Consider the following 12,241-nt stretch of genomic DNA (forward strand, 5'->3'; position numbering starts at 1 on the left):
TGAAATCCAGACTTGTGTATTGTATTTTTTGCTTTCGTTTCTTGTTACTGACTTTTCATACTTTACTTCCACTTATTTAAACGTGATTTTTTTTTTTTTTGCTCTCTATTATGATTATGTATTTGCCCTCATTCTTTCACCATCTTCCTAGAAACAATATTACACGTTTAACATTTCCTCCTGACTATTCACTCCTCTCTAGTTTACTCCCTCTCTCTTTTCTATCCTATATTCTACCCCCAGCACCATGATCTTTCAGTATTTCAACATTGTTTTTTATTATTATCATTTCTGTTATTGCCATCATTTAAATTGATATTCTATCCTCATCTTTCAATCAGTATTTCTTGCAGCTTACACAAAAACGTGCGCCTCTTAAACAAAGCACACTCATGATTGTTCAGCCTTTTGATGATATTTTTTTCCTGTCGTTGCTTTTTATTGCTTCCGTTATAAATGCTGTATCAGTAATTCTTTTATTTTTCTCCGTTGCGTGATTGGGAAGGGATCTGGATCTCATAAATCACGCCAACAATATGATTTTACTGTATCAATATCGTTAGCTCAACAGTATTGCTTTCTCGTGTTTTGTTAATAACTATTGTTATATGAATTCTTTTTTTTTCACTCTTCGGAAACGTCTTTTAAATTATCTTTCTTTTCTTTCAAACTGGAAACATTATTATTCAACAGCATTTTGTACGATAATTTTTGTTGCAAAATCTTTACTTCTTTCTATTTAAAAATTTTGCTTACCTCCTCTACCTGATTACCTCTCGTCTCTCGATATTTCACACCTTCCACTCATTTTTTCTCTCGCTTTCGATAAAACGCTTCTAACCTATTCACTCCTCTTTTCCTCTCTCCAGCTCTTTCCCTTTCTGTTTCCAGCCATCTCTCTCTCTTTCCCACTCTCCCTCCCTCTCACCCTCTCTTCCTCTCTCCCTCCCTCCCTCCCTCCCTCTCCCTCCCCTATTCACCCCTTCTCTATCTCCGTAACTCGTTTTCGGCTCGTCTTCGGTCCATCCCCGCCGCCAGGCCAATCCCCGGGGAGGGTCAGGCTCTCGTATATCTCCGGCCAATCCCGTGCCTGCCTCTGGGGCGTGGCGGCGGAGATTGCCCGGAGAACACTCGCCCCGCCTTTCGCTCTGTTCCGGGAGCAATCTCTCAGGGACGTCACCTTCGGGGCAGTTGGCGCCTCGTAGCATCGCGCACACACCTGCATTTCACCCTCAGCTGCCACCTATACACCTGGCCCTCCCTTTACGGCCCACTTTGTCTCCCCTTTGCCTCACATTTCCCTCTCCTTAGTTACCTCACAAGCTAGTGTCACATTTACTTTCTAAAATACCACAAACCAGATTACGCAGATAAGTAACGAAGACAGATATGTTCAAAGCTTCTAATAGAGGTAGGATAGATATATAGATGGGGAAGACATCTTTCTTAATCCTTTACCTGATATTACCCTCTACTTAGTTACCATACAAATTAGTATTCCATTTATCTTCTCAACTACCAGAAATCATATTACGTACACATGTAACTATGGCAAATATCGTCACCTTCGTAAACAAACCGCCTAAGTCATAATTTTCTACTTCTCAGGAAATTAGAAAATATCTTATCTCATTTGGCTTAAGATTTAGGCAGAAATGAAAAGGCCAGTTCTAGAACACTCAAACCCTGAATGACGCAGGCTATTATACAAAAATGGGCGTCACATGTTGAAAAATTGAAGTAGATAAAAACCTGGAAATCGATGAAAACTGACTTGGGCGATTATTTTATAAGGGTGACGATATGTTTAAGACTTCAGATAGATTTAGGACAGATTTGTGGATGGGGAAGACACATGATTAACCGGTTCTAAGGAGGCACCATATGTAGGACGTGATCTCTTACAGTGTACTTAGATCCTTGTGGAAACTATGACAATGGTTCCCCTCACGTCCCTCTCTGTTTGTCCTATACTTGAAATTACTCCCATTACCGCCTGAGATACCTTTCCCCTACAGCCCATCTTGCAATAACCAGGAGACTAACGTGGCTCTATTTCTACATCTCTCTTTTTCACGCCCTACACCTCGGATTACAATACTTTCCACCTTGGTTACTTTAATAGACCACATGCAAATATTTATGTCTTTTTTCCTGTCCTGCTGCGCTTACTCTCTATATTTTTCTTTATCTATCCTCGTCTTGTGTATATTCCTCACCGCTTTCCTATTGCATCTTTAATAGACCACAGGCAAATATTTATGTCTTTTTTCCTGTCCTGCAGCGTTTAATCTCTATATTTTTCTTTATCTGTCCTCGTCTATGTATATCCCTCACCGCTCTCCTACAGCACTTCGTCTATACAGGCATTTCACCTCACTGCTCTCTTCTCTCCTTCACCTACACACAGCATCTTTACACCCTATCGTCCATGCCTAACACAAGTGGCCCTTAGCCCGCATTACAGATGATCCTCCTCCATCTGCCCACGTATCCACTATCAACTCTAACAGATAATCCCTTTCCCTCTTTCTACGTCTCCTTCAACCGGCTGATCTTCCATAATTTACTCTCATTTACCGCTCCACGTTTGGGTATGTTACGTCGAGGTCCCAGCCGGGAATCTGAATGGACGGGCTTTAATAAGGTCGTCGCTGCCTCAAACCCATAAAATAAAGAATGGTATTATCCCTCATTCGTCCCTCACTAAATTCAGTCGTTCGCGGGCTACTTCCGCTCACTTAGACTTTATGCTCCCTCCTAAAAGTTCAACAATGCGAGTCTGGGGAGGAGTAGAGGGATAATAATACGGAGACGGATGAAATGGAGTCAGAGGTAGGGCAGATGTAAGGGAAATGGGAGAGGATGAATTGTAGGGAGGGTGTGGAAAATCACATGACAAATAAATATCAGAGGCTTTGAGGATTTGAAGGACATTTTTCGAGGGGATACGGAAATGAAGGGTACGGAAATGAAGGATACGGAAATGAAGGGTACGGAAATGAAGGATACGGAAATGAAGGATACGGAAATGAAGGGTACGGAAATGAAGGATACGGAAATGAAGGGTACGGAAATGAAGGATACGGAAATGAAGGATACGGAAATGAAGGATACGGAAATGTGTGAAATGGAGACAGGTAAGACAGATATAAAGGGAATGGAAGGGAATGATTTGTAAGGGAGAGGATTGGACAGTACCACGTGACTCAACGGAAGGATTAGGCGCTTTGAAAATTTGTCTGGACATTTTCCGAAGGGATGTTTAGACGAAAATTGATGAAATGGAGATAGAGGCAACATGGAAATATGGGAAATGAGGAAGGAATTGTAAGGAAGATGCTGGGACAGAAAAAAAGACTCGGATGTAAAGAATAGGGACTTGAAAGATTTATCAAGACGTTTATAAGAAAGTGGATGAAATGGAGACAGAGGCAAAACAGAGATATGGGAAAGTGGAGAGAATGAATTGTAAAGAGCAAGCTGGAACAAAAACTACACGACTCGAAGAACAGAATAGGCGCTGTGAAGATTTGTCAGAACGTTTTTAAAAGGAATGAAAGGGAGAGACGGAACAGAAATAAGCCAATATGGAAGAACGAAGAGGAAGTAGAATCCTGCCGAGGGAATTAGATAGGAGTCGACGCAAAGAAAAACAACCCCATTATGAGTCTGAATACGTGTCTGGGGAAGAGAAGAAGGGATGCTGAGGCGAAAACAGGCCAACTAGAGAAAGGAAACTAAGAAAAGGAAATGGGGAAAAAACTAAAAAGGGGGATGCTGGATAGAGAAAGAAAAAAAGTAGGTCAGTTAAGAGTTCATTTATGGGTGTCTGGGGAATGAAATAAAAGGATGCTGAAGGGTAAACGAAACAAAACAAAAAAAGAAAAGAAAATGGGAAGTAAAGAAGATGGGGGAAGCTGCATACTAAAAGGGAAAAAAAAGCTGACCCCTTAAAGAGTTCATTTCTATGTGTCTGGAGATAAAAAAAAAAAAGGATGATGGGGAGAAAATAGATGAACTAGAGACGAAACAAAAAATAGGGAAATGGGAAGAAACGAATGAGGTTGATGGATAGGAGGGATAGAGAAAAAAAGTAGGTTCGTTAAAACTTCATTTCTACTTGTCTGGAGAAAGAAAAAAAAGATGCTAAGGTGAAAATAGGGGAAACTAGACAGAGAAAAAAAAAAAGGAAAATGGGAAAAAAAAAAATGGGGGATGATGGACACGAAGAAAAAAGAGAGTAGGTTCCTTTAAGCTTCATTTATTCATGTCTGGGGAGGAGGAAAAGGGAGACTGAGGGAAAAAAAAAGGGGGGGGGGATAAAATGTAGAGCTGAGTCTGAAATGAGGAAAAATGAAAAATGAGGAGGAAAGAGAATCCTGACGACAGAAACAGATGAGTTACAGGAAAAATAGACATAAGAAAGACTTTGTTGAAGGAGGAAAGAATACTAAGACGAGGCATTAAGACAGACAATACTGGAGGAGGAGGAGGAGGAGGAACATTAGCAGTAGTAAATGGAGGAGGAGGAGGAGGAGCAATAGCAGTAGTAAATGGAGGAGGAGGAGGAGGAGGAGCAATAGCAGTAGGAAATCGAGGAGGAGGAAGAGGAGGAGGAAAAAAACAGAAGTAGGAAAAGGAAGGAAATGGTGAATATAATCAATTTCCGTGAGAAAAATGTCACGCGTCAATGCCAACAATTTATTTAAACGAGAGCCACAAAAATCTTCATTGCAAAATACGTCTTTAATTATGTTTTTTTTTTCTGGACGGGAACAAGACTTAGGGAGATATATACAATGAATCTTTAATGTAACGCCAGACATAACACCAGAGCACTTACGAGAGAAGATATAATATACACGTTTATCAATTTTAGAGCCATTCTAGTTGATGCAAATTTAACAGCATTGAAACATACCTCGCTATCACGTTTTTATGATCACATTTTACCGTTATGCAGCTACTCTCTGGAAAAAAATGTATTATGTATTGATATTAACCCGTTAGCAGCTGGGATCATGTTTCTTAATGGTCCATCTAAGCGAGAAAAATAAGAAAAAATCATCACTCACACAAACCATTTCATAATATATATCAAAGCATTTGTGATCAGTTTGTGCATCATCTATTTTGGGGGGTTTATATCATGTCACAAATTTGGCCCGTCGCTGCTACCGGGTTAAAAGCCAGTTTCACAGTCAACTAAAGTGGCTTTGTAGTCGCCCGTACCAAACTATTCAACCTTCTACACTCCATAATGGTTAAGTTTTCAATGCAGCACCAGGTACACAAGAGGTTTCCCGTATGGCTTCCCAAAATTTCTTTACTTAAATATGAACACCAAGCACTACACAAGGAATTTTCGTAGTCTTTGGTATTGGTTGGGAGGCTTACTAACCCATCATGGCGAACTGTGAAAGTGGCCCTAAATCCATTCTAACTTGTACTGCGCGAGCAACACAAAGGGACATATTCTTAACATTTCGTGGCCCAATTACACACATTTGACAACTCTTTCGTGGGAGTTTTGAGCATTTCCAGGGGTAGTTTTATAACCCTGGTGGTGGTGTTCTGACCCTCCCTCTGTGCCATGAACCTAAAGAGAAACTCATCAGAATCCGATTAATCTCCTATATACCCTTTGAAAGTAGTTGATGCAAGAGGCGACCTAAGTACTGCGATACCTCTGCTTTACTTCATTACGTGCATTTTTCCGCTACGCAAGAAGACAGAGAAAATGAATACACTGAACTTATGAGAGAGCACACAAAGGATGTCTCACGTAAAGAACCATTTAATTAAGTATAAAATAGAGCGAAGCAATAACAACGGTATTAAGTTTCTCGTCGAAAGAATCCAGTCAATCCCTTGCTAACGAGGCATTATTATAAGTAGACTATATTACCAAGAGAGGTAACACACACACACACACACACACACACACACACACACACACACACACCTACGCCGGTATTACTGACGTTAGCTTACACTTTTAAAATGGAATAATACAACATTTCTCTGCTCTTTTTAATTCTCACACATTAGCAGCATATCTCGCATCAGCATACACCAACGCACACTACGTAATATAAAACATATGAACGCAATACATACTTATACTTATCCATCTGAGAACAAAACTAAATATCACCTCATCTATCTGCTCACCTTCCTAACTAATTAACTATCTACCTGTTTGCCTGCCTACCTACCTACATATATACTCGTACATATATACATACACACATATAGCCTGACAGAGATACTACAAGACAAACAGACAAACCACATTTCTTCCCAACCACATAAATATATACACAATTACTCTATTTAGGAGCAGTAAGTAGCGGGCTTTATTTTTTTTTTTCATTATTGTTTTCTCTTTTTTTTTACGCCCTTGCACTGTCTCCTTTGCTGTAAAAAAAAGACACATGAATACATAATACATACAAACGAGAGCAATTTTCTGTAGTACACTCACACCTGACATTTTCTCTCCCCTCCCTCATTCCCTCCTCGCCTTCTCCCCTCTCCCCTTACCATCAATTTCACCCCGCCCACATACAACTCCTCTCCCCTCTTTTTCACCTCCCCCCTCGCCTCCACACGCTCTGTTTCCTCCCACTTTTCTTCCCCGCTCTACTCCCAATATTCTTCCTCAATCTCCCACTTTTTCTTTTTACCTTCCACTTTTATTTGTCTTTTCCTTCTTTCCTTCTGTTTCTTCTCCTATTCCTTTGTTATTTTTTCCTCCAGACTAACATTCTCTTTCTCTCTCTCTCTCGCACGCACGCACACACACAAACACACACTCACAAACAGACACAGACACACAAACACACACATCCTTTCTACTCTCCTCCATCCCTTCCTTACTTCATTTTACCCTTCCTTCCTGCCATTCTTCATTACTCACTTTATTGTATAGTTCCTCCCTTCTTCCTTCCTTCCTTCCTTCCTTCCTTCCTTCCTTCCTTCCTTTCTTCCCCTCGCGCATAGATCTCCACCACTACCGCCCTGAACAAGACACCACCGGCCCTCCTTCTTCCTTCTTCCCTCGATTCTAGACAATAAATGAAACATGTATCGTAGTTTTGCACCTTCCCTTGTAATTACCGGCCATAATACTTCGCTGTACGGCGTCTGAATGTGTCATCTCGTTACTCACGCGTTCCTCGCACTCTATATCAAAGGGCTGATGGACCGGCAAGGAGGGAGAAGGTAAAGAGAGAGAGAGAGAATATATATATAAATGACATAAATCGCCTCTGAAATGTTCGCCCGTTCCAAGAGTGTAAAGGAGGAAGGTTGGAGGGGAAGGAAGGAGATAGGAAATGGATAGGAAAAACAAGAGGAAAGGAAGAGGAGAGTAAAAGGGGAAGGGTTTGGAGGGAAGGAAGGAGATAGGAAATGGAAAGGAAAAACAAGAGGAAAGGAAGAGGAGAGTAAAAGGGGAAGGGTTTGGAGGGAAGGAAGGAGAGAGGAAATGGAAAGGAAAAACAAGAGGAAAGGAAGAGGAGAGTAAAAGGGGAAGGGTTTGGAGGGAAGGAAGGAGAGAGGAAATGGATAGGAAAAACAAGAGGAAAGGAAGAGGAGAGTAAAAGGGGAAGGGTTTGGAGGGAAGGAAGGAGAGAGGAAATGGATAAGAATAACAGATGGAAAGGAAGGGAAAGTAAAAGAGGAAAAGTAGTAGGAAAGGAGGAGGAAAGGATGGAAGAGTGTATAGAAGAAAGGTTGGAAGGGAGGGAATGAGTGAGGAAAAGGATAGGAAAATTGGAGGAAAGGAAAAGAAAGTACAATGGGAAGGGATGTAAGAGAGTAAGGAAAAATGGTTAAGATGGAAGGAGGAAAGGAGGAGAAGGGGAAGTAAAAGGAAAAATGTAGGATGGGAGGAAGGGGAGAAGATGTAAGGAGATAAGGAAGGATGGATAGGAAAAGTAAAGAGAGAGGGAAAAAGATATGGACAGCGGCAAGGAAGGAGGCAAGAAAAGTGGGAAATGATAGGAGAAAAAGAAGGGAAAAGGAAGGAGAAATAATAGTCGAAGAGGATGGTTAGGTAAATCACTAACTCTCACTAATCTCATTTGGACACCTCTTTTGATTCTTTTTTTTAGGAGCAGCGAGTAGCGGGCTTTTTTTTATTATTGTTTCCTCTTTTGTGCCCTTGAGCTGTCTCCATTCTTGTAAAAAAAAATAAACAGTAATATATAAATACCTCAACACATTTCCAAACCTACACAAACGAAAGAAATATCCACAATCTTATGGCATCTTGTGTTGACTTTTATGGGACCAGTGTATTGCAGATGTTCTTTTTTTTATATATTTTATCACCCTCTGTCTCTCACCGTGAGGACAGGAAATTCCCTTTGCCATATAAACACGATGGGCTGTAAACGGCCTATCGTCCCCTTGAGGCGGTCGTCCACACACCTTTCAAGATTGACAGACACACTTAAACGAACCGTACGACCAACAATCAAAGAGAGAGAGAGAGAGAGAGAGAGAGAGAGAGAGAGAGAGAGAGAGAGAGAGAGAGAGAGAGAGAGAGAGAGAGAGAGAGAGAGAGAGAGAGAGAGAGTAGGAAACAAAAAGGAGGAGATACATTCAGCTAAAATTTATATTGAACCCTTAAGCTGCGTGCAACCTGCTTTTAACACACACACACACACACACACACACACACACACACACACACACACACACACACACACAATTTAATGCAACAGGAAATGCCACGAGAAAAATATATTACTGAAAAAAATAATTACAATGATGGTCAACACCTCCATTACCAATATCACCACCACCACCACCACTACCACCACCACCACAATCACCACCAATCTGTCTACCAGTTGTCATGTTTCACTATTAAAAACACTGAAACTACTATATTTTCCTCCTTTCAACTAGATATAAATATTCAGGAGGGAGAGGGAGAGGGAATAAGGAGGAAAAGGGAGTGGGAGGAATAATAAGGGGTAGATAAACAAACAGGAGGGAGGATTTGCGATAGGAGAACAGGAGAATAATAAACCATAATAAAAGATAATAAAAATAAGCTGATATTGTTAGTAGAGGTAAACCGAGGGAGAGAAAAAGGAGATAAAAGAGACTGATGGACGAGAGAGGGGAGGAGTCGAGGGAATTAAGAGAAATAGGAGAAGACACCAATATAACAAAAAACAAAAGGAAAAGACAAAAACTGATTACGAGAGGAAAGAGAGAATGAATTACAGTAAAGGAGTATAGATAAAGGTAGAGGTACAAAACAACGAAAGAGGAGAGAGAGGTAAATAGAGAGAAGAAAAGAAAGGAAGGCAGACTGAGTAGCGTGTTTGGAAGGAGAGGAAGCCAATCGGAAAAAACGCAGCTGTAAGGAAGAAAACGCGTCCAATCGACCACCTTCACACGCAAGATTAAAAAGAACGTTTGCGCGGGGTTTCTGTTCCTATACTTCGGGTCAGCAGTGAGAGAGAACAGAATACAAAACATATAAAGTGCATAACAATCGGAAATGGCAGTATGAAAGATTAAAGCAAGGAAGGAAGGAAGGACGAGGAAAAATACAATGAGGAAGAGGAGTGTAACAGCGAAAGAAATGTAGACCAATATGTATAGCGGGAGATAGGCGGAAATGGTCGCGAGAAAAGTTAGAGAAAGGCAAGGAAGGTAGGAAGGAAGGAAGAGGAGGGGAAAAAACTAATGAAAGAAGGAGTTGTGTTGCAGAGAAAAGAAATACAAAACAACATGAAACCGAAAGCAGACACGTGTTAGTATGAGAAGAGAAATTCAAGTAAGGAAGGACGAGGAGGAAAAAAAGACTAATGAAAGAAGGAGTTGTGTTGCAGAGAAAAGATACAAAACAACATGAAACCGAAAGCAGACACGTGTTAGTATGAGAGGAGAAATGCAAGTTAGGGAAGGACAAGGAAGGAAGAAATGAGAGAAAGAGTAGCGCTGCAGAGAAAAGAAATACAAAAGAACATGAGACCGAAAGCAGACGCGTGTTAGTATGAGAAGAGAAATGCAAGTAAGGAAGGACGAGGAAAGAATTAATGGGAAAGAGTTACGCTGCACAGAAAATAAATACAAAACAAGTGGGAAACAGAGCAAATGGCAATAAGAAAGATGAGAGAAAAGCAAGGAAGGAACATCGAGGAAATAAGTAAGAAGAGAAAGAGTAACGTTGTTGAGAAGAAAATGAAAAAAAAAAGTGAAAAGGCAAATTGACGCAAACGGAAGAGCAAAGAAGACGAGAAAAAAAAAGTAAGAGCGAACGAAGAAAAAACAAAGGAGAGGATAAACGAAGAAGAACAATGAGAACTGAAAAAAAAAGAACATGTGAAACGGACAAAATGGCAGTAAGAAAATTAAAGAAAAAAGCAAATCAGGGAGAGAAAAGAGCCAGGGAGATAAGGAGTACCCAGAAAAACAAAAAACAATGTGGAGTTCTGTCAGTCAGATTCCCATGAAGATACGAAACAAAAACAGACCTGGGAGGAAGAGGGAGCGGAGGAGCAGTGGGAGCCTGAATGGGTTAGGTGGAGGAGTGGAAACCCTTTGTCATCCGTACATCAAAGGGGAGTTATGAATAAGGTTATGAGCAGCATTAGCATGGGATAATTGCCACGGGAGTAGACAGAGAGTAAAGGAAGGTGCCCCAAAAATGAAACAAAGAGGGATTGTGTCCTCTGAGTACTGTGTTGTGTGTCCGGGAATCAGTGAACAAAACATGACACAGTAACGTTGACACAAACACAGATCACGCTGAAGAGAGTATACGAAAAGAAAGAGAAACAAGGAAAGCAAAGAGACAGAGAGGGATTGCATTGTCTCCTTTGAATACTGGAATCTGGAATCAGGTGAGCAAGTACAGTGACATAACAACATTGACACAGAAACACAGGTAACGCTGAGGAAAGTATACGAAAAGAAAGAGAAACAAGGAAAGCAAAGAGACAGAGAGGGATTGCATTGTCTCCTTTGAATACTAGAATCTGGGATCAGGTCAACAAGTGTAGTGACATAACAACATTGACACAGAAACACAGGTAACGCTGAGGAAAGTATACGAAAAGAAGGAGAAACAAGGAGAGCAGAGAGACAGAAAATTATTGCATTGTCTCCTTTGAATACTGGAATCTGGGATCACGTGAACAATTGTAGTGACATAACAACATTGACACAGAAACAGATAAGGCAAAAGAAAGTGCATGAGAGAAACACGGAGAGCAGGGAGATCAGAGGGAGGGTGTCTTTGAGTTCGTGTTGTGTGTTGTGAGGAAGAACATTCACAAAGCAACACTGACAAGAAACACACGCATCGCAAAAGAAAGTTCACGAAAGGAGAGCAACAAGGAGAGCTGATTTCCTTGAAGTGTAATCGAGACAATGTTCCTTTCAAGGCAAATTCTCAGGAAACGGATCATTAGTCAGTTTCTCGGCATCACTATAAAAAATATTTGCCTTTGCCGACTACGGACTGGGACAAACAGCTGCTACCCGGAACACGGTATAAACACGTAACTGGGTTGACAGCAGGAAAAAAAAAATCTATACACTTTTTTTCTAATAAGCCGGTCCAGGTGACTTTTCTAATACACTGAATTTGAATACGCCGGTGTGACCTGAACGTCTGTAGGCTTTATTTTCCGACACTTAGGCCCCCAAGCAGACATATTTTTTGGCCGCTCATAACTTTTGTCTCTGGAGGAACAGCGATCAGTGGGCTTTTTTTTAACACATTTTTTTGTTGCCCTTGAGCTATTTCTTTAGCTGTAAAAAAAAGGCTTTCGTAGGCGTTGTGGGCATTTCCATGGGCAGCTTAATGACCCTGGCGGTAGGTTGACCCTAATTCTGTACCGTGAACGTAAAAAGGGACTCAAAAAAACCCGATTAATCTCCTTTTCGGCCTCTGGAAATATTTGATGTGAGGCGGAAGCGTCTAAAACAAGCGACCTATGAGTCTATGTAAACGTGACTTGCGTGTTAAATGAACGAGTTGATTCAATTTCACAGGAGGCATTTGGCGGAAAAAAATGTGAAACTGCTTAATATTAAATGAACAGAAAGTAAAAAAAAAAAAAACGTCGGCGGACACGATGCGCTGAGGTAACATTTAAAACTGTCACTCTGAAGACATAAATTAGGCTCAAAATTCGCTTTTTTACTCATATTTCTGGCGGTAACACGGAATTCCTTTTAAAAAGATTGAAGGCGAGATGGA

General features: G+C 40.8%; 1 protein-coding gene across 1 annotated transcript in view; it reads left to right on the forward strand.

Moving 5' to 3' along the window:
* LOC126997154 (protein amalgam-like) overlaps nucleotides 1-12,241 on the forward strand; it is a 54,550-nt gene that overhangs the window by 14,691 nt on the left and 27,618 nt on the right. The gene's annotated exons all lie outside the window — the stretch shown is intronic.

The sequence above is a fragment of the Eriocheir sinensis genome, chromosome 11 (assembly GCF_024679095.1).
Source record: "Eriocheir sinensis breed Jianghai 21 chromosome 11, ASM2467909v1, whole genome shotgun sequence".
Classification (NCBI taxonomy): Eukaryota; Metazoa; Arthropoda; class Malacostraca; order Decapoda; family Varunidae; genus Eriocheir; species Eriocheir sinensis.